This window comes from Rutidosis leptorrhynchoides, chromosome 2, assembly GCF_046630445.1.
Source record: "Rutidosis leptorrhynchoides isolate AG116_Rl617_1_P2 chromosome 2, CSIRO_AGI_Rlap_v1, whole genome shotgun sequence".
NCBI classification, from domain to species: domain Eukaryota; kingdom Viridiplantae; phylum Streptophyta; class Magnoliopsida; order Asterales; family Asteraceae; genus Rutidosis; species Rutidosis leptorrhynchoides.
The window spans coordinates 565225652-565249020 of NC_092334.1; positions in this window are offsets into that span (position 1 = coordinate 565225652).

Here is a 23369-nt window from a genome sequence, read left to right on the forward strand (position 1 = left end):
GACTGCATTGTCAACGGAAGTACTATTGTAAACTATTATATACGGTGATTGTCTATATGTAGAAATCATCAGATGTCGAAAACCTTTGATTTAAATATTCATTTATGGTGTGCCTTTCCAAAAGAATGCAATGTTTACAAAACGTATCATATAGAGGTCAAATACCTCGCAATGAAATCAATGAATGACGTGTTCGTCCATATGGATTTGGAGCGATCGTCACAGTACTGAAATGTCCCGTTCTTATTGATTAAAAACGTTCCATATTAATTGATTTCGTTGCGAGGTTTTGACCTCTATATGAGACGTTTTTCAAAGACTGCATTCATATTAAAACAAACCATAACCTTTATTTCATCAATAAAGGTTTAAAAAGCTTTACGTAGATTATCAAAAAAATGATAATCTAAAATATCCTGTTTACACACGACCATTACATAATGGTTTACAATACAAATATGTTACAACAAAATAAGTTTCTTGAATGCAGTTTTTACACAATATCATACAAGCATTGACTCCAAATCTCGTCCTTATTTAAGTATGCGACAGCGGAAGCTCTTAATAATCACCTGAGAATAAACATGCTTAAAACGTCAACAAAAATGTTGGTGAGTTATAGGTTTAACCTATATATATCAAATCATAATAATAGACCACAAGATTTCATATTTCAATACACATCCCATACATAGAGATAAAAATCATTCATATGGTGAGCACCTGGTAACCGACAATAACAAGATGCATATATAAGAATATCCCCATCATTCCGGGACACCCTTCGGATATGATATAAATTTCGAAGTACTAAAGCATCCGGTACTTTGGATGGGGTTTGTTAGGCCCAATAGATCTATCTATAGGATTCGCGTCAATTAGGGTGTCTGTTCCCTAATTCTTAGATTACCAGACTTAATAAAAAGGGGCATATTCGATTTCGATAATTCAACCATAGAATGTAGTTCACGTACTTGTGTCTATTTTGTAAATCATTTATAAAACCTGCATGTATTCTCATCCCAAAAATATTAGATTTTAAAAGTGGGACTATAACTCACTTTCACAGATTTTTACTTCGTCGGGAAGTAAGACTTGGCCACTGGTTGATTCACGAACCTATAACAATATATACATATATATCAAAGTATGTTCAAAATATATTTACAACACTTTTAATATATTTTGATGTTTTAAGTTTATTAAGTCAGCTGTCCTTGTTAGTAACCTACAACTAGTTGTCCACAGTTAGATGTACATAAATAAATCGATAAATATTATCTTGAATCAATCCACGACCCAGTGTATACGTATCTCAGTATTGATCACAACTCAAACTATATATATTTTGGAATCAACCTCAACCCTGTATAGCTAACTCCAACATTCACATATAGAGTGTCTATGGTTGTTCCGAAATATATATAGATGTGTCGACATGATAGGTCGAAACATTGTATACGTGTCTATGGTATCTCAAGATTACATAATATACAATACAAGTTGATTAAGTTATGGTTGAAATAGATTTGTTACCAATTTTCACGTAGCTAAAATGAGAAAAATTATCCAATCTTGTTTTACCCATAACTTCTTCATTTTAAAACCGTTTTGAGTGAATCAAATTGCTATGGTTTCATATTTAACTCTATTTTATGAATCTAAACAGAAAAAGTATAGGTTTATAGTCGGAAAAATAAGTTACAAGTCGTTTTTGTAAAGGTAGTCATTTCAGTCGAAAGAACGACGTCTAGATGACCATTTTAGATTACATACTTCCACTTTGAGTTTAACCATAATTTTTGGATATAGTTTCATGTTCATAATAAAAATCATTTTCTCAGAATAACAACTTTTAAATCAAAGTTTATCATAGTTTTTAATTAACTAACCCAAAACAGCCCGCGGTGTTACTACGACGGCGTAAATCCGGTTTTACGGTGTTTTTCGTGTTTCCAGGTTTTAAATCATTAAGTTAACATATCATATAGATATAGAACATGTGTTTAGCAATTTGGTACAATTTCAGTTGGTATCCGAGCGTTGGTCTTAGAGAACCAGAATTTTGCATTAGTGTGTCTTATCGAGTTTGTTAGGATGCATTAGTGAGTCTGGACTTCGACCGTGTTTACTTGAAAAATGATTGCTTAACAAATTTTGTTGGAAACTATATATTTTTAACATGTGAATATTATGTGATATATTAATCTCTTAACGCGTTTGATATTATGTGATAGATGTCTACCTCTAGAACAAGTCCCATTGACTCACCTAATAATAATGAAGAGTCAGATGTAAATTGGAATGATTCGTGGACTGATTCACAAGTTCCCGAAGAGGAACCGGAAGAAGAGTCGGAACCGGAAGAAGAATCGGAACCGGAAGAAGAATCAGAACCGGATGAAGAAATAGAACCGGTGGGGGAAATAATAAAACGGTTAAGTAAAAGAAAATCCTCAACCAACCGACCAAGGTTAATTATGGTCAATGGTGTTTCCGCCAAGGAAGCAAAATATTGGGAGGATTACCAATTCTCCGATGAATCGGATTCCGACGAGAATTCCGATGATGTTATAGAAATTACCCCAACTGAATTTAAAAAGGCAAAAGAAAATAATAAGGGAAAGGGCATAAAAATAGAGAAATCTAATTCCAACCCCGATGAACTTTATATGTATCGTCAGCCCCCGAAGTCCTTAAGTTGTAACAATGACCCGGGAACCTCTAAACCACCAGGTTTTTCTAAACCAATGTGGATCACGACGGCTCGTATTAGGGGAACATCATATATCCCTAGAAACTTGGCAAAACGAACCAAAACCGAAGAAGAAGAAACGAGCGAGTCGGAATAAGATAGTTGTATTCGTGTGGTGTAATATATGTAATATAGTGTGCTTATGCTTTATGATATATGTAAAAATTGCTTGTATTAATAAGTATTTTTTTATGAATCTAACTCTTGTCTATTTTACAGTTTAAAAACACAAAATGGATAGACAACCCAATATTTTAAGAGACCTACCCGGAGACATGATTGATGAAATCTTGTATATAGTCGGTCAGAATTTCTCGGCACAACTATTTAAGGCGAGATCAGTTTGTAAGATATTCGAAGAACGTTCCAAGAATGTCTTGGTTTATAAGAGACTTTCGTTCGAAAGATGGGGGATATCACATTGGGAAATCCATAAGTTACGATGTGTTTACTTTGACGCATATATTGTGGGGAACCCAAATGCTATTTTACGCAACGGGTTAAGAAATTATTTTGACTCAATATATCCGAATATAGGACTTCATGATTTAGAAAAAGCGGCTAACATGCAACATAAAGAAGCATGCTATGCTTACGGGTTAGTAATGATCGCTTCTCACCAAAGTGAGAAAAAGAACATCGGGCTACAGCTATTAAACAAAACATTTCCACAAGTGACGGAGTCGGTAATTGGGGTAAGAAATGAGGTTTTTAGATTGTTACGGGACTGTTGGACATTACGTAACCCTCGTCCCTTTGACGACGTTACAACACGCTGTCTTATCAACGGCCATAACGGTTATGTTCCACAAGACCAAGGATGGGAAGTAATCCTAGTAAAACCAGAATGCATGACTTGTTTCTGGACGTATGAATTACGTGTCTTTATTGCCTTTGCTGAACGACTTGTGTACTAGCTAGAATTATCTTCACAACTATCTTGTATCAAATTTATTGTGTGCTATATTTCATGCTATATGTAAAATAAGCGGTATTGTAAATTTGTAAAATATTGTGTAAAAGTTTGAACGCGAAATATTATTATAATCAGTTTTTCATATAGAATTGTAGTAGTTGAATTGTATATTAGCTACTAAGTATGAACTTAACGGGTAGGTACTACCCGAATTTAAACTTATAAAATGCTAATATGAAGAAAAAGCTTTTATAAATGAGTTCATATTATGCTACGAAATACTATTAACTACTCTTAATATTCTGTATGATTAACTTGTTCCATTTGACTATTTTGAAGGAAATGGCACCGACTACTCGACACACCGTGAATATGAATGAAGAGGAATTCCGTACTTTTATAGCTTCAAACATAGCCGCAGTACAGGCTGCGCTACATACCAACAATAACCTTGGATCTAGCAGTACAGGAAATCGTGTAGGATGCACCTACAAAGAATTCACTGCCTGCAAACCTTTGGAATTTGATGGAACCGAAGGACCGATCGGATTGAAACGGTGGACCGAGAAGGTCGAATCGGTGTTTGCCATAAGTAAGTGTACTGAAGAGAACAAAGTGAAGTACGCTACACATACCTTCACAGGTTCTGCGTTAACATGGTGGAATACCTATCTAGAGCAAGTGGGACAAGACGATGCGTACGCACTACCGTGGTCAGCATTCAAGCACTTGATGAACGAGAAGTACCGTCCCAGAACCGAGGTCAATAAGCTCAAGACAGAACTTAGAGGGTTACGAACCCAAGGATTTGATATTACCACGTATGAAAGACGATTCACAGAATTGTGCCTATTGTGTCCGGGTGCATTCGAAGATGAGGAAGAGAAAATCGACGCGTTTGTGAAAGGATTACCGGAAAGAATCCAAGAAGATATAAGTTCACACGAGCCCGCCTCCATACAACAGGCATGTAGAATGGCTCACAAACTAGTGAACCAGATTGAAGAAATAATTAAATAACATACTGCTGAAGAGGCCAATGTGAAGCAAGTCAAAAGAAAGTGGGAGGAAAACGGTGATAAGAATCACCAATATAACAACAACAGCAATTACAACAATAATCGCAACAATTATCCCAACAATCGCAACATCAATCGCAACTACAACAAACGGCCCAACAACAACAACAACAACAACAACAACAGCAACTACAACAATCATCCCAACAACAATAATAACCGCAACAACAACAACAATCAGAAGCAGCTATGCCAAAGGTGTGAAAAGTATCACTCGGGGTTTTGCACCAAATTTTGCAATAAGTGTAAAAGAAATGGTCATAGCGCAGCGAAGTGTGAGGTCTACGGACCAGGGGTTAATAGAACGAAAGGAACAAATGGTGTCGGAACGAGTAATGGTGGAGCAAGTAGTGTCGGAGCAAGTTATGCCAATGTAGTTTGTTATAAATGTGGAAAACCAGGCCACATTATTAGAAATTGCCCGAACCAGGAGAACACGAATGGACAAGGTCGTGGAAGAGTTTTCAATATTAATGCGGTAGAGGCACAGGAAGACCCGGAGCTTGTTACGGGTACGTTTCTTATTGACAATAAATCTGCTTACGTTTTATTTGATTCGGGTGCGGATAGAAGCTATATGAGTAGAGATTTTTGTGCTAAATTAAGTTGTCCATTGACGCCTTTGGATAGTAAATTTTTACTCGAATTAGCAAATGGTAAATTAATTTCAGCAGATAATATATGTCGGAATCGAGAAATTAAACTGGTTAGCGAAACATTTAAGATTGACTTGATACCAGTAGAGTTAGGGAGTTTTGATGTGATAATCGGTATGGACTGGTTGAAAGAAGTGAAAGCAGAGATCGTTTGTTACAAAAATGCAATTCGCATTATACGAGAAAAAGGAAAACCCTTAATGGTGTACGGAGAAAAGGGCAACACGAAGCTACATCTTATTAGTAATTTGAAGGCACAAAAACTAATAAGAAAAGGTTGCTATGCTGTTCTAGCACACGTTGAGAAAGTACAAACTGAAGAAAAGAGCATCAATGATGTTCCCATTGCAAAAGAATTTCCCGATGTATTTCCGAAAGAATTACCGGGATTACCCCCACATCGATCCGTTGAATTTCAAATAGATCTTGTACCAGGAGCTGCACCAATAGCTCGTGCTCCTTACAGACTCGCACCCAGCGAGATGAAAGAACTGCAAAGCCAATTACAAGAACTTTTAGAGCGTGGTTTCATTCGACCAAGCACATCACCGTGGGGAGCTCCTGTTTTGTTTGTCAAGAAGAAAGATGGTACATTCAGGTTGTGTATCGACTACCGAGAGTTGAACAAACTTACCATCAAGAACCGCTACCCACTACCGAGAATCGACGACTTATTTGATCAACTACAAGGCTCGTCTGTTTATTCAAAGATTGACTTACGTTCCGGGTATCATCAAATGCGGGTGAAAGAAGATGATATTCCAAAGACTGCTTTCAGAACACGTTACGGTCATTACGAGTTTATGGTCATGCCGTTTGGTTTAACTAATGCACCAGCTGTGTTCATGGACCTTATGAACCGAGTGTGTGGACCATACCTTGACAAGTTTGTCATTGTTTTCATTGATGACATACTTATTTACTCAAAGAATGACCAAGAACACGGTGAACATTTGAGAAAGGTGTTAGAAGTATTGAGGAAGGAAGAATTGTACGCTAAGTTTTCAAAGTGTGCATTTTGGTTGGAAGAAGTTCAATTCCTCGGTCACATAGTGAACAAAGAAGGTATTAAGGTGGATCCGGCAAAGATAGAAACTGTTGAAAAGTGGGAAACCCCGAAAACTCCGAAACACATACGCCAGTTTTTAGGACTAGCTGGTTACTACAGAAGGTTCATCCAAGACTTTTCCAGAATAGCAAAACCCTTGACTGCATTAACGCATAAAGGGAAGAAATTTGAATGGAATGATGAACAAGAGAAAGCGTTTCAGTTATTGAAGAAAAAGCAAACTACGGCACCTATATTGTCATTGCCTGAAGGGAATGATGATTTTGTGATTTATTGTGATGCATCAAAGCAAGGTATCGGTTGTGTATTAATGCAACGAACGAAGGTGATTGCTTATGCGTCTAGACAATTGAAGATTCACGAACAAAATTATACGACGCATGATTTGGAATTAGGCGCGGTTGTTTTTGCATTAAAGACTTGGAGGCACTACTTATATGGGGTCAAAAGTATTATATATACCGACCACAAAAGTCTTCAACACATATTTAATCAGAAACAACTGAATATGAGGCAACGTAGGTGGATTGAATTATTGAATGATTACGACTTTGAGATTCGTTACCACCCGGGGAAGGCAAATGTGGTAGCCGATGCCTTGAGCAGGAAGGACAGAGAACCCATTCGAGTAAAATCTATGAATATAATGATTCATAATAACCTTACTACTCAAATAAAGGAGGCGCAACAAGGGGTTTTAAAAGAGGGAAATTTAAAGGATGAAATACCCAAGGGATCGGAGAAGCATCTTAATATTCGGGAAGACGGAACCCGGTATAGGGCTGAAAGGATTTGGGTACCAAAATTTGGAGATATGAGAGAAATGGTACTTAGAGAAGCTCATAAAACCAGATACTCAATACATCCTGGAACGGGGAAGATGTACAAGGATCTCAAGAAACATTTTTGGTGGCCGGGTATGAAAGCCGATGTTGCTAAATACGTAGGAGAATGTTTGACGTGTTCTAAGGTCAAAGCTGAGCATCAGAAACCATCAGGTCTACTTCAACAACCCAAAATCCCGGAATGGAAATGGGAAAACATTACCATGGATTTCATCACTAAATTGCCAAGGACTGCAAGTGGTTTTGATACTATTTGGGTAATAGTTGATCGTCTCACCAAATCAGCACACTTCCTGCCAATAAGAGAAGATGACAAGATGGAGAAGTTAGCACGACTGTATTTGAAGGAAGTCGTCTCCAGACATGGAATACCAATCTCTATTATCTCTGATAGGGATGGCAGATTTATTTCAAGATTCTGGCAGACATTACAACAAGCATTAGGAACTCGTATAGACATGAGTACTGCCTATCATCCACAAACTGATGGGCAGAGCGAAAGGACGATACAAATGCTTGAAGACATGCTACGAGCATGTGTTATTGATTTCGGAAACAGTTGGGATCGACATCTACCGTTAGCAGAATTTTCCTACAACAACAGCTACCATTCAAGCATTGAGATGGCGCCGTTTGAAGCACTTTATGGTAGAAAGTGCAGGTCTCCGATTTGTTGGAGTGAAGTGGGGGATAGACAGATTACGGGTCCGGAGATTACACAAGAAACTACCGAGAAGATCATCCAAATTCAACAACGGTTGAAAACCGCCCAAAGTCGACAAAAGAGCTACGCTGACATTAAAAGAAAAGATATAGAATTTGAAATTGGAGAGATGGTCATGCTTAAAGTTGCACCTTGGAAAGGCGTTGTTCGATTTGGTAAACGAGGGAAATTAAATCCAAGGTATATTGGACCATTCAAGATTATTAATCGTGTCGGACCAGTAGCTTACCGACTTGAGTTACCTCAACAACTCGCGGCTGTACATAACACTTTCCACGTCTCGAATTTGAAGAAATGTTTTGCTAAAGAAGATCTCACTATTCCGTTAGATGAAATCCAAATCAACGAAAAACTTCAATTCATCGAAGAACCCGTCGAAATAATGGATCGTGAGGTTAAAAGACTTAAGCAAAACAAGATACCCATTGTTAAGGTTCGATGGAATGCTCGTAGAGGACCCGAGTTCACCTGGGAGCGTGAAGATCAGATGAAGAAGAAATACCCGCATCTATTTCCAGAAGATTCGTCAACACCTTCAACAGCTTAAAATTTCGGGACGAAATTTATTTAACGGGTAGGTACTGTAGTGACCCGAGCTTTTCCTTGTTTATATATATTAATTGAGATTGATATTTACATGATTAAATGTTTCCAACATGTTAAGCAATCAAACTTGTTAAGACTTGATTAATTGAAATATGTTTCATATAGACAATTGACCACCCAAGTTGACCGGTGATTCACGAACGTTAAAACTTGTAAAAACTATACGATGACATATATATGGTTATATATATAGTTAACATGATTTTATTATAAGTATGTATCTCATTAGGTATTTTAACAATGAGTTATATACATAAAAATGAGACTATTAATTTAAGAAACTCGAAAACGATATATATAACGATTATCGTTATAACAACGTCTTACTAGGTACATATGAATCATATTAAGATATTGATACACTTGGTTAATTATGTTAAATGATAAGTAAATATATTATTAAGTGTATTAACAATGAAATATATATGTAAAAATAAGACTACTAACTTAATGATTTCGAAACGAGACATATATGTAACGATTATCGTTGTAACGACATTTAATGTATATATATCATATTAAGAGATATTCATACATGATAATATCATGATAATATAATAATTTAAAATCTCATTTGATATTATAAACATTGGGTTAACAACATTTAACAAGATCGTTAACCTAAAGGTTTCAAAACAACACTTACATGTAACGACTAACGATGACTTAAAGACTCAGTTAAAATGTATATACATGTAGTGTTTTAATATGTATTTATACACTTTTAAAAGACTTCAATACACTTATCAAAATACTTCTACTTAACAAAAATGCTTACAATTACATCCTCGTTCAGTTTCATCAACAATTCTACTCGTATGCACCATTATTCGTACTCGTACAATACACAGCTTTTAGATGTATGTACTATTGGTATATACACTCCAATGATCAGCTCTTAGTAGCCTATGTGAGTCACCTAACACATTTGGGAACCATCATTTGGAAACTAGCATGAAATATCTCATAAAATTACAAAAATATGAGTAATCATTCATGACTTATTTACATGAAAACAAAATTACATATCCTTTATATCTAATCCATACACCAACGACCAAAAACACCTAAAAACACTTTCATTCTTCAATTTTCTTCATCTAATTGATCTCTCTCAAGTTCTATCTTCAAGTTCTAAGTGTTCTTCATATATTCTACAAGTTCTAGTTACATAAAATCAAGAATACTTTCAAGTTTGCTAGCTCACTTCCAATCTTGTAAGGTGATCATCCAACCTCAAGAAATCTTTGTTTCTTACAGTAGGTTATCATTCTAATACAAGGTAATAATCATATTCAAACTTTGGTTCAATTTCTATAACTATAACAATCTTATTTCAAGTGATGATCTTACTTGAACTTGTTTTCGTGTCATGATTCTGCTTCAAGAACTTCGAGCCATCCAAGGATCCGTTGAAGCTAGATCCATTTTTCTCTTTTCCAGTAGGTTTATCCAAGGAACTTAAGGTAGTAATGATGTTCATAACATCATTCGATTCATACATATAAAGCTATCTTATTCGAAGGTTTAAACTTGTAATCACTAGAACATAGTTTAGTTAATTCTAAACTTGTTCGCAAATAAAAGTTAATCCTTCTAACTTGACTTTTAAAATCAACTAAACACATGTTCTATATCTATATGATATGCTAACTTAATGATTTAAAACCTGGAGACACGAAAAACACCGTAAAACCGGATTTACGCCGTCGTAGTAACACCGCGGGCTGTTTTGGGTTAGTTAATTAAAAACTATGATAAACTTTGATTTAAAAGTTGTTATTCTGAGAAAATGATTTTTATTATGAACATGAAACTATATCCAAAAATTATGGTTAAACTCAAAGTGGAAGTATGTTTTCTAAAATGGTCATCTAGACGTCGTTCTTTCGACTGAAATGACTACCTTTACAAAAACGACTTGTAACTTAGTTTTCTGACTATAAACCTATACTTTTTCTGTTTAGATTCATAAAATAGAGTTCAATATGAAACCATAGCAATTTGATTCACTCAAAATGGTTTTAAAATGAAGAAGTTATGGGTAAAACAAGATTGGATAATTTTTCTCATTTTAGCTACGTGAAAATTGGTAACAAATCTATTCCAACCATAACTTAATCAACTTGTATTGTATATTATGTAATCTTGAGATACCATAGACACGTATACAATGTTTCGACCTATCATGTCGACACATCTATATATATTTCGGAACAACCATAGACACTCTATATGTGAATGTTGGAGTTAGCTATACAGGGTTGAGGTTGATTCCAAAATATATATAGTTTGAGTTGTGATCAATACTGAGATACGTATACACTGGGTCGTGGATTGATTCAAGATAATATTTATCGATTTATTTATGTACATCTAACTGTGGACAACTAGTTGTAGGTTACTAACAAGGACAGCTGACTTAATAAACTTAAAACATCAAAATATATTAAAAGTGTTGTAAATATATTTTGAACATACTTTGATATATATGTATATATTGTTATAGGTTCGTGAATCAACCAGTGGCCAAGTCTTACTTCCCGACGAAGTAAAAATCTGTGAAAGTGAGTTATAGTCCCACTTTTAAAATCTAATATTTTTGGGATGAGAATACATGCAGGTTTTATAAATGATTTACAAAATAGACACAAGTACGTGAACTACATTCTATGGTTGAATTATCGAAATCGAATATGCCCCTTTTTATTAAGTCTGGTAATCTAAGAATTAGGGAACAGACACCCTAATTGACGCGAATCCTAAAGATAGATCTATTGGGCCTAACAAACCCTATCCAAAGTACCGGATGCTTTAGTACTTCGAAATTTATATCATATCCGAAGGGTGTCCCTGAATGATGGGGATATTCTTATATATGCATCTTGTTAATGTCGGTTACCAGGTGTTCACCATATGAATGATTTTTATCTCTATGTATGGGATGTGTATTGAAATAAGAAATCTTGTGGTCTATTATTATAATTTGATATATAGGTTAAACCTATAACTCACCAACATTTTTGTTGACGTTTTAAGCATGTTTATTCTCAGGTGATTATTAAGAGCTTCCGCTGTCGCATACTTAAATAAGGACGAGATTTGGAGTCCATGCTTGTATGATATTGTGTAAAAACTGCATTCAAGAAACTTATTTTGTTGTAACATATTTGTATTGTAAACCATTATGTAATGGTCGTGTGTAAACAGGATATTTTAGATTATCATTATTTGATAATCTACGTAAAGCTTTTTAAACCTTTATTGATGAAATAAAGGTTATGGTTTGTTTTAAAATGAATGCAGTCTTTGAAAAACGTCTCATATAGAGGTCAATACCTCGCAATGAAATCAATTAATATGGAACGTTTTTAATCAATAAGAACGGGACATTTCAGTTAAGACTTATTAAGAGCTTGTACCAGGAGAACACGAATGGACAAGGCCGCTGAAGAGTTTTCAATATTAATGCGGCAGAGGCACAGGAAGACCCGGAGCTTGTTACGGGTACGTTTCTTATTGACAATAAATCTGCTTACGTTTTATTTGATTCGGGTGCGGATAGAAGCTATATGAGTAGAGATTTTTGTGCTAAATTAAGTTGTCCATTGACGCCTTTGGATAGTAAATTTTTACTCGAATTAGCAAATGGTAAATTAATTTCAGCAGATAATATATGTCGGAATCGAGAAATTAAACTGGTTAGCGAAACATTTAAGATTGACTTGATACCAGTAGAGTTAGGGAGTTTTGATGTGATAATCGGTATGGACTGGTTGAAAGAAGTGAAAGCAGAGATCGTTTGTTACAAAAATGCAATTCGCATTATACGAGAAAAAGGAAAACCCTTAATGGTGTACGGAGAAAAGGGCAACACGAAGCTACATCTTATTAGTAATTTGAAGGCACAAAAACTAATAAGAAAAGGTTGCTATGCTGTTCTAGCACACGTTGAGAAAGTACAAACTGAAGAAAAGAGCATCAATGATGTTCCCATTGCAAAAGAATTTCCCGATGTATTTCCGAAAGAATTACCGGGATTACCCCCACATCGATCCGTTGAATTTCAAATAGATCTTGTACCAGGAGCTGCACCAATAGCTCGTGCTCCTTACAGACTCGCACGCAGCGAGATGAAAGAACTGCAAAGCCAATTACAAGAACTTTTAGAGCGTGGTTTCATTCGACCAAGCACATCACCGTGGGGAGCTCCTGTTTTGTTTGTCAAGAAGAAAGATGGTACATTCAGGTTGTGTATCGACTACCGAGAGTTGAACAAACTTACCATCAAGAACCGCTACCCACTACCGAGAATCGACGACTTATTTGATCAACTACAAGGCTCGTCTGTTTATTCAAAGATTGACTTACGTTCCGGGTATCATCAAATGCGGGTAAAAGAAGATGATATTCCAAAGACTGCTTTCAGAACACGTTACGGTCATTACGAGTTTATGGTCATGCCGTTTGGTTTAACTAATGCACCAGCTGTGTTCATGGACCTTATGAACCGAGTGTGTGGACCATACCTTGACAAGTTTGTCATTGTTTTCATTGATGACATACTTATTTACTCAAAGAATGACCAAGAACACGGTGAACATTTGAGAAAGGTGTTAGAAGTATTGAGGAAGGAAGAATTGTACGCTAAGTTTTCAAAGTGTGCATTTTGGTTGGAAGAAGTTCAATTCCTCGGTCACATAGTGAACAAAGAAGGTATTAAGGTGGATCCGGCAAAGATAGAAACTGTTGAAAAGTGGGAAACCCCGAAAACTCCGAAACACATACGCCAGTTTTTAGGACTAGCTGGTTACTACAGAAGGTTCATCCAAGACTTTTCCAGAATAGCAAAACCCTTGACTGCATTAACGCATAAAGGGAAGAAATTTGAATGGAATGATGAACAAGAGAAAGCGTTTCAGTTATTGAAGAAAAAGCTAACTACGGCACCTATATTGTCATTGCCTGAAGGGAATGATGATTTTGTGATTTATTGTGACACATCAAAGCAAGGTCTCGGTTGTGTATTAATGCAACGAACGAAGGTGATTGCTTATGCGTCTAGACAATTGAAGATTCACGAACAAAATTATACGACGCATGATTTGGAATTAGGCGCGGTTGTTTTTGCATTAAAGACTTGGAGGCACAACTTATATGGGGTCAAAAGTATTATATATACCGACCACAAAAGTCTTCAACACATATTTAATCAGAAACAACTGAATATGAGGCAGCGTAGGTGGATTGAATTGTTGAATGATTATGACTTTGAGATTCGTTACCACCCGGGGAAGGCAAATGTGGTAGCCGATGCCTTGAGCAGGAAGGACAGAGAACCCATTCGAGTAAAATCTATGAATATAATGATTCATAATAACCTTACTACTCAAATAAAGGAGGCGCAACAAGGGGTTTTAAAAGAGGTAAATTTAAAGGATGAAATACCCAAGGGATCGGAGAAGCATCTTAATATTCGGGAAGACGGAACCAGGTATAGGGCTGAAAGGATTTGGGTACCAAAATTTGGAGATATGAGAGAAATGGTACTTAGAGAAGCTCATAAAACCAGATACTCAATACATCCTGGAACGGGGAAGATGTACAAGGATCTCAAGAAACATTTTTGGTGGCCGGGTATGAAAGCCGATGTTGCTAAATACGTAGGAGAATGTTTGACGTGTTCTAAGGTCAAAGCTGAGCATCAGAAACCATCAGGTCTACTTCAACAACCCGAAATCCCAGAATGGAAATGGGAAAACATTACCATGGATTTCATCACTAAATTGCCAAGGACTGCAAGTGGTTTTGATACTATTTGGGTAATAGTTGATCGTCTCACCAAATCAGCACACTTCCTGCCAATAAGAGAAGATGACAAGATGGAGAAGTTAGCACGACTGTATTTGAAGGAAGTCGTCTCCAGACATGGAATACCAATCTCTATTATCTCTGATAGGGATGGTAGATTTATTTCAAGATTCTGGCAGACATTACAGCAAGCATTAGGAACTCGTCTAGACATGAGTACTGCCTATCATCCACAAACTGATGGGCAGAGCAAAAGGACGATACAAACGCTTGAAGACATGCTACGAGCATGTGTTATTGATTTCGGAAACAGTTGGGATCGACATCTACCGTTAGCAGAATTTTCCTACAACAACAGCTACCATTCAAGCATTGAGATGGCGCCGTTTGAAGCACTTTATGGTAGAAAGTGCAGGTCTCCGATTTGTTGGAGTGAAGTGGGGGATGGACAGATTACGGGTCCGGAGATTATACAAGAAACTACCGAGAAGATCATCCAAATTCAACAACGGTTGAAAACTGTCCAAAGTCGACAAAAGAGCTACGCTGACATTAAAAGAAAAGATATAGAATTTGAAATTGGAGAGATGGTCATGCTTAAAGTTGCACCTTGGAAAGGCGTTGTTCGATTTGGTAAACGAGGGAAATTAAATCCAAGGTATATTGGACCATTCAAGATTATTAATCGTGTCGGACCAGTAGCTTACCGACTTGAGTTACCTCAACAACTCGCGGCTGTACATAACACTTTCCACGTCTCGAATTTGAAGAAATGTTTTGCTAAAGAAGATCTCACTATTCCGTTAGATGAAATCCAAATCAACGAAAAACTTCAATTCATCGAAGAACCCGTCGAAATAATGGATCGTGAGGTTAAAAGACTTAAGCAAAACAAGATACCAATTGTTAAGGTTCGATGGAATGCTCGTAGAGGACCTGAGTTTACCTGGGAGCATGAAGATCAGATGAAGAAGAAATACCCGCATCTATTTCCAGAAGATTCGTCAACACCTTCAACAGCTTAAAATTTCGGGACGAAATTTATTTAACGGGTAGGTACTGTAGTGACCCGAACTTTTCCATGTTTATATATATTAATTGAGATTGATATTTACATGATTAAATGTTTCTAACATGTTAAGCAATCAAACTTGTTAAGACTTGATTAATTGAAATATGTTTCATATAGACAATTGACCACCCAAGTTGACCGGTGATTCACGAACGTTAAAACTTGTAAAAACTATACGATGACATATATATGGTTATATATATAGTTAACATGATTTTATTATAAGTATGTATCTCATTAGGTATTTTAACAATGAGTTATATACATAAAAATGAGACTATTAATTTAAGAAACTCGAAAACGATATATATAACGATTATCGTTATAACAACGTCTTACTAGGTACATATGAATCATATTAAGATATTGATACACTTGGTTAATTATGTTAAATGATAAGTAAATATATTATTAAGTGTATTAACAATGAAATATATATGTAAAAATAAGACTACTAACTTAATGATTTCGAAACGAGACATATATGTAACGATTATCGTTGTAACGACATTTAATGTATATATATCATATTAAGAGATATTCATACATGATAATATCATGATAATATAATAATATAAAATCTCATTTGATATTATAAACATTGGGTTAACAACATTTAACAAGATCGTTAACCTAAAGGTTTCAAAACAACACTTACATGTAACGACTAACGACGACTTAACGACTCAGTTAAAATGTATATACATGTAGTGTTTTAATATGTATTTATACACTTTTGAAAGACTTCAATACACTTATCAAAATACTTCTACTTAACAAAAATGCTTACAATTACATCCTCGTTCAGTTTCATCAACAATTCTACTCGTATGCACCCGTATTCGTACTCGTACAATACACAGCTTTTAGATGTATGTACTATTGGTATATACACTCCAATGATTAGCTCTTAGCAGCCCATGTGAGTCACCTAACACATGTGGGAACCATCATTTGGCAACTAGCATGAAATATCTCATAAAATTACAAAAATATGAGTAATCATTCATGACTTATTTACATGAAAACAAAATTACATATCCTTTATATCTAATCCATACACCAACGACCAAAAACACCTACAAACACTTTCATTCTTCAATTTTCTTCATCTAATTGATCTCTCTCAAGTTCTATCTTCAAGTTCTAAGTGTTCTTCATATATTCTACAAGTTCTAGTTACATAAAATCAAGAATACTTTCAAGTTTGCTAGCTCACTCCCAATCTTGTAAGGTGATCATCCAACCTTAAGAAATCTTTGTTTCTTACAGTAGGTTATCATTCTAATACAAGGTAATAATCATATTCAAACTTTGGTTCAATTTCTATAACTATAACAATCTTATTTCAAGTGATGATCTTACTTGAACTTGTTTTCGTGTCATGATTCTGCTTCAAGAACTTCGAGCCATCCAAGGATCCGTTGAAGCTAGATCCATTTTTCTCTTTTCCAGTAGGTTTATCCAAGGAACTTAAGGTAGTAATGATGTTCATAACATCATTCGATTCATACATATAAAGCTATCTTATTCGAAGGTTTAAACTTGTAATCACTAGAACATAGTTTAGTTAATTCTAAACTTGTTCGAAAATAAAAGTTAATCCTTCTAAGTTGACTTTTAAAATCAACTAAACACATGTTCTATATCTATATGATATGCTAACTTAATGATTTAAAACCTGGAGACACGAAAAACACCGTAAAACCGGATTTACGCCGTCGTAGTAACACCGCGGGCTGTTTTGGGTTAGTTAATTAAAAACTATGATAAACTTTGATTTAAAAGTTGTTATTCTGAGAAAATGATTTTTATTATGAACATGAAACTATATCCAAAAATTATGGTTAAACTCAAAGTGGAAGTATGTTTTCTAAAATGGTCATCTAGACGTCGTTCTTTCGACTGAAATGACTACCTTTACAAAAACGACTTATAACTTATTTTCCTGACTACAAACCTATACTTTTTCTGTTTAGATTCATAAAATAGAGTTCAATATGAAACCATAGCAATTTGATTCACTCAAAACGGATTTAAAATGAAGAAGTTATGGGTAAAACAAGATTGGATTTTTTTCTCTTTTTAGCTACGTGAAAATTGGTAACAAATCTATTCCAACCATAACTTAATCAACTTGTATTGTATATTATGTAATCTTGAGATACCATAGACACGTATACAATGTTTCGACCTATCATGTCGACACATCTATATATATTTCGGAACAACCATAGACACTCTATATGTGAATGTTGGAGTTAGCTATACAGGGTTGAGGTTGATTCCAAAATATATATAGTTTGAGTTGTGATCAATACTGAGATACGTATACACTGGGTCGTGGATTGATTCAAGATAATATTTATCGATTTATTTCCGTACATCTAACTGTGGACAACTAGTTGTAGGTTACTAACGAGGACAGCTGACTTAATAAACTTAAAACATCAAAATATATTAAAAGTGTTGTAAATATATTTTGAACATACTTTGATATATATGTATATATTGTTATAGGTTCGTGAATCAACCAGTGGCCAAGTCTTACTTCCCGACGAAGTAAAAATCTGTGAAAGTGAGTTATAGTCCCACTTTTAAAATCTAATATTTTTGGGATGAGAATACATGCAGGTTTTATAAATGATTTACAAAATAGACACAAGTACGTGAACTACATTCTATGGTTGAATTATCGAAATCGAATATGCCCCTTTTTATTAAGTCTGGTAATCTAAGAATTAGGGAACAGACACCCTAATTGACGCGAATCCTAAAGATAGATCTATTGGGCCTAACAAACCCCATCCAAAGTACCAGATGCTTTAGTACTTCGAAATTTATATCATATCCGAAGGGTGTCCCGGAATGATGGGGATATTCTTATATATGCATCTTGTTATTGTCGGTTACCAGGTGTTCACCATATGAATGATTTTTATCTCTATGTATGGGATGTGTATTGAAATATGAAATCTTGTGGTCTATTATTATGATTTGATATATATAGGTTAAACCTATAACTCACCAACATTTTTGTTGACGTTTTAAGCATGTTTATTCTCAGGTGATTATTAAGAGCTTCCGCTGTCGCATACTTAAATAAGGACGAGATTTGGAGTCCATGCTTGTATGATATTGTGTAAAAACTGCATTCAAGAAACTTATTTTGTTATAACATATTTGTATTGTAAACTATTATGTAATGGTCGTGTGTAAACAGGATATTTTAGATTATCATTATTTGATAATCTACGTAAAGCTTTTTACATAGAGATAAAAATCATTCATATGGTGAACTCCTGGTAACCGACAATAACAAGATGCATATATAAGAATATCCCCATCATTCCGGGACACCCTTCGGATATGATATAAATTTCGAAGTACTAAAGCATCCGGTACTTTGGATGGGGTTTGTTAGGCCCAATAGATCTATCTTTAGGATTCGCGTCAATTAGGGTGTCTGTTCCCTAATTCTTAGATTACCAGACTTAATAAAAAGGGGCATATTCGATTTCTATAATTCAACCATAGAATGTAGTTCACGTACTTGTGTCTATTTTGTAAATCATTTATAAAACCTGCATGTATTCTCATCCCAAAAATATTAGATTTTAAAAGTGGGACTATAACTCACTTTCACAGATTTTTACTTCATCGGGAAGTAAGACTTGGCCACTGGTTGATTCACGAACCTATAACAATATATACATATATATCAAAGTATGTTCAAAATATATTTACAACACTTTTAATATATTTTGATGTTTTAAGTTTATTAAGTCAGCTGTCCTTGTTAGTAACCTACAACTAGTTGTCCACAGTTAGATGTACATAAATAAATCGATAAATATTATCTTGAATCAATCCACGACCCAGTGTATACGTATCTCAGTATTGATCACAACTCAAACTATATATATTTTGGAATCAACCTCAACCCTGTATAGCTAACTCCAACATTCACATATAGAGTGTCTATGGTTGTTCCGAAATATATATAGATGTGTCGACATGATAGGTCGAAACATTGTATACGTGTCTATGGTATCTCAAGATTACATAATATACAATACAAGTTGATTAAGTTATGGTTGGAATAGATTTGTTACCAATTTTCACGTAGCTAAAATGAGAAAAATTATCCAATCTTGTTTTACCTATAACTTCTTCATTTTAAAACCGTTTTGAGTAAATAAAATTGCTATGGTTTCATATTGAACTCTATTTTATGAATCTAAACAGAAAAAGTATAGGTTTATAGTCGGAAAAATAAGTTACAAGTCGTTTTTGTAAAGGTAGTCATTTCAGTCGAAAGAACGACGTCTAGATGACCATTTTAGAAAACATACTTCCACTTTGAGTTTAACCATAATTTTTGGATATAGTTTCATGTTCATAATAAAAATCATTTTCTCAGAATAACAACTTTTAAATCAAAGTTTATCATAGTTTTTAATTAACTAACCCAAAACAGCCCGCGGTGTTACTACGACGGCGTAAATCCGGTTTTACGGTGTTTTTCGTGTTTCCAGGTTTTAAATCATTAAGTTAACATATCATATAGATATAGAACATGTGTTTAGTTGATTTTAAAAGTCAAGTTAGAAGGATTAACTTTTGTTTGCGAACAAGTTTAGAATTAACTAAACTATGTTCTAGTGATTACAAATTTAAACCTTCGAATAAGATAGCTTTATATGTATGAATCGAATGATGTTATGAACATCATTACTACCTTAAGTTCCTTGGATAAACCTACTGGAAAAGAGAAAAATGGATCTAGCTTCAACGGATCCTTGGATGGCTCGAAGTTCTTGAAGCAGAATCATGACACGAAAACAAGTTCAAGTAAGATCATCACTTGAAATAAGATTGTTATAGTTATAGAAATTGAACCAAAGTTTGAATATGATTATTACCTTGTATTAGAATGATAACCTACTGTAAGAAACAAAGATTTCTTGAGGTTGGATGATCACCTTACAAGATTGGAAGTGAGCTAGCAAACTTGAAAGTATTCTTGATTTTATGTAACTAGAACTTGTAGAATATATGAAGAACACTTAGAACTTGAAGATAGAACTTGAGAGAGATCAATTAGATGAAGAAAATTGAAGAATGAAAGTGTTTTTAGGTGTTTTTGGTCGTTGGTGTATGGATTAGATATAAAGGATATGTAATTTTGTTTTCATGTAAATAAGTCATGAATGATTACTCATATTTTTGTAATTTTATGAGATATTTCATGCTAGTTGCCAAATGATGGTTCCCACATGTGTTAGGTGACTCACATGGGCTGCTAAGAGCTGATCATTGGAGTGTATATACCAATAGTACATACATCTAAAAGCTGTGTATTGTACGAGTACGAATACTGGTGCATACGAGTAGAATTGTTGATGAAACTGAACGAGGATGTAATTGTAAGCATTTTTGTTAAGTAGAAGTATTTTGATAAGTGTATTGAAGTCTTTCAAAAGTGTATAAATACATATTAAAACACTACATATATATACATTTTAACTGAGTCGTTAAGTCATCGTTAGTCGTTACATGTAAGTGTTGTTTTGAAACCTTTAGGTTAACGATCTTGTTAAATGTTGTTAACCCAATGTTTATAATATCAAATGAGATTTTAAATTATTATATTATCATGATATTATCATGTATGAATATCTCTTAATATGATATATATACATTAAATGTCTTTACAACGATAATCGTTACATATATGTCTCGTTTAAAAATCATTAAGTTAGTAGTCTTGTTTTTACATATGTAGTTCATTGTTAATATACTTAATGATATGTTTACTTATCATAGTATCATGTTAACTATATATATATCCATATATATGTCATCATATAGTTTTTACAAGTTTTAACGTTCGTGAATCACCGGTCAACTTGGGTGGTCAATTGTCTATATGAAACATATTTCAATTAATCAAGTCTTAACAAGTTTGATTGCTTAACATGTTAGAAACATTTAATCATGTAAATATCAATCTCAATTAATATATATAAACATGGAAAAGTTCGGGTCACTACAGTACCTACCCGTTAAATAAATTTCGTCCCGAAATTTTAAGCTATTGAAGGTGTTGACGAATCTTCTGGAAATAGATGCGGGTATTTCTTCTTCATCTGATCTTCACGCTCCCAGGTGAACTCAAGTCCTCTATGAGCATTCCATCGAACCTTAACAATTGGTATCTTGTTTTGCTTAAGTCTTTTAACCTCACGATCCATTATTTCGACGGGTTCTTCGATGAATTGAAGTTTTTCGTTGATTTGGATTTCATCTAACGGAATAGTGAGATATTCTTTAGCAAAACATTTCTTCAAATTCGAGACGTGAAAAGTGTTATGTACAGCCGCGAGTTGTTGAGGTAACTCAAGTCGGTAAGCTACTGGTCCGACACGATCAATAATCTTGAATGGTCCAATATACCTTGGATTTAATTTCCCTCGTTTACCAAATCGAACAACGCCTTTCCAAGGTGCAACTTTAAGCATGACCATCTCTCCAATTTCAAATTCTATATCTTTTCTTTTAATGTCAGCGTAGCTCTTTTGTCGACTTTGGGCGGTTTTCAACCGTTGTTGAATTTGGATGATCTTCTTGGTAGTTTCTTGTATAATCTCCGGACCCGTAATCTGCCTATCCCCCACTTCACTCCAACAAATCGGAGACCTGCACTTTCTACCATAAAGTGCTTCAAACGGCGCCATCTCAATGCTTGAATGGTAGCTGTTGTTGTAGGAAAATTCTACTAACGATAGATGTCGATCCCAACTGTTTCCGAAATCAATAACACATGCTCGTAGCATGTCTTCAAGCGTTTGTATCGTCCTTTCGCTCTGCCCATCAGTTTGTCGATGATAGGCAGTACTCATGTCTAGACGAGTTCCTAATGCTTGTTGTAATGTCTGCCAGAATCTTGAAATAAATCTGCCATCCCTATCAGAGATAATAGAGATTGGTATTCCATGTCTGGAGACGACTTCCTTCAAATACAGTCGTGCTAACTTCTCCATCTTGTCATCTTCTCTTATTGGCAGGAAGTGTGCTGATTTGGTGAGACGATCAACTATTACCCAAATAGTATCAAAACCACTTGCAGTCCTTGGCAATTTAGTGATGAAATCCATGGTAATGTTTTCCCATTTCCATTCCGGGATTTCGGGTTGTTGAAGTAGACCTGATGATTTCTGATGCTCAGCTTTGACCTTAGAACACGTCAAACATTCTCCTACGTATTTAGCAACATCGGCTTTCATACCCGGCCACCAAAAATGTTTCTTGAGATCCTTGTACATCTTCTCCGTTCCAGGATGTATTGAGTATCTGGTTTTATGAGCTTCTCTAAGTACCATTTTTCTCATATCTCCAAATTTTGGTACCCAAATCCTTTCAGCCCTATACCGGGTTCCGTCTTCCCGAATATTAAGATGCTTCTCCGATCCTTTGGGTATTTCATCCTTTAAATTTCCCTCTTTTAAAACCCCTTGTTGCGCCTCCTTTATTTGAGTAGTAATGTTATTATGAATCATTATATTCATAGATTTTACTCGAATGGGTTCTCTGTCCTTCCTGCTCAAGGCATCGGCTACCACATTTGCCTTCCCCGGGTGGTAACGAATCTCAAAGTCGTAATCATTCAATAATTCAATCCACCTACGCAGCCTCATATTCAGTTGTTTCTGATTAAATATGTGTTGAAGACTTTTGTGGTCGGTATATATAATACTTTTGACCCCATATAAGTAGTGCCTCCAAGTCTTTAATGCAAAAACAACCGCGCCTAATTCCAAATCATGCGTCGTA